Source organism: Hippopotamus amphibius, chromosome 2, assembly GCF_030028045.1.
Source record: "Hippopotamus amphibius kiboko isolate mHipAmp2 chromosome 2, mHipAmp2.hap2, whole genome shotgun sequence".
NCBI lineage: Eukaryota > Metazoa > Chordata > Mammalia > Artiodactyla > Hippopotamidae > Hippopotamus > Hippopotamus amphibius.
Window position 1 is genome coordinate 191068662 of NC_080187.1, and position 1030 is coordinate 191069691.

The window sequence follows — 1030 nt, forward strand, 5'->3', positions numbered from 1 at the left end:
TGATATGTGCAATAATACCGTTCAGAAAAAAGAAGGTGCCCATTGACTAAGACTGTGTTTGATTATCATAGAAGAGATAAAACACTTTTTCATAGTCAGAAAAATCAATATACAGCCAAAGAAGAGAAGCCGTTTGATGATAAGGCAATAAAAACTTCAAAGGGTAACTTAAAAATATTTCCTAATTCATTTCAGCCTAAGCTTATCCCCGTGCTGTCTCACGCTGTCTGCCAGCTCTTTCACTGGAATATGTTACCCAGTCTCCTTGGAGTCATTACCGGGTCTCCTTGGAATGGAAACTGTGTCAGACTCCGGGGTAGAGTAGGAGGGAAAATGGTGCTGGCAGAAGGAGAGGAAGTGTTTTTTCAATTTAGAGCCAGAAGTGAGTGCTGACATTGTCTCTCATGCGTTTGGGGACAACGGCACATGCCAATAGTAACACGTCCACTTTTCCGAGTCCCTTGTTCAAATGGCCTGTTCAGAGGCCTTTGGCAAGTGGCTGCAAAAGCCACAGCTACTTCTCCCTCCCCATCCCCAAATCTCTGAATCCCTTTCCTCCCTCTCGGGAATATTAAAAGGGGACAAGAGGCACAGTTTCCACCTTTGTTATATTAGCATAATCATCCAGAATGAATTCTCTTATTCTTCCCGCACATGTTTTTTGTTTTTTTTTTAATATGGAACGCTTCACGAATTTGCGTGTCATCCTTGCGCAGGGGTCATGCTAATCTTCTCTGTATCGTTCCAATTTTAGTATATGTGCTGCCGAAGCGAGCACCCGCACATGTATTTTGATGTGAAAAGTCTTTTTCCTTATATGTCTTCATTTCCTCTCTTCATAAGCACACATTTTGGGAGGGTTGAACATTAATCTCAGCTGACTTCAGACCTGCACTAAGCAAAGCTTTCATTTTCTAGGCCAAAGTAGACAGCGAAAAGAGCAGTTGCCAGTTGATGCAAAGACAGGAGAGAGACTGGGTTAATCGCCGTCAGGAGCCGGCGGTGCGCCTCCCTCTCCCCCTCACAAAGT

The 1030-nt window shown here is 43.8% G+C and overlaps 1 non-coding gene across 1 annotated transcript; it reads right to left on the reverse strand.

The window, feature by feature from the left end:
* Positions 1-671: 671 nt before the first annotated feature.
* On the reverse strand, positions 672-778 carry LOC130846989 (U6 spliceosomal RNA). The gene has a single exon (XR_009051784.1). It is a non-coding gene; the product is annotated as a U6 spliceosomal RNA (small nuclear RNA).
* Positions 779-1030: the final 252 nt, after the last annotated feature.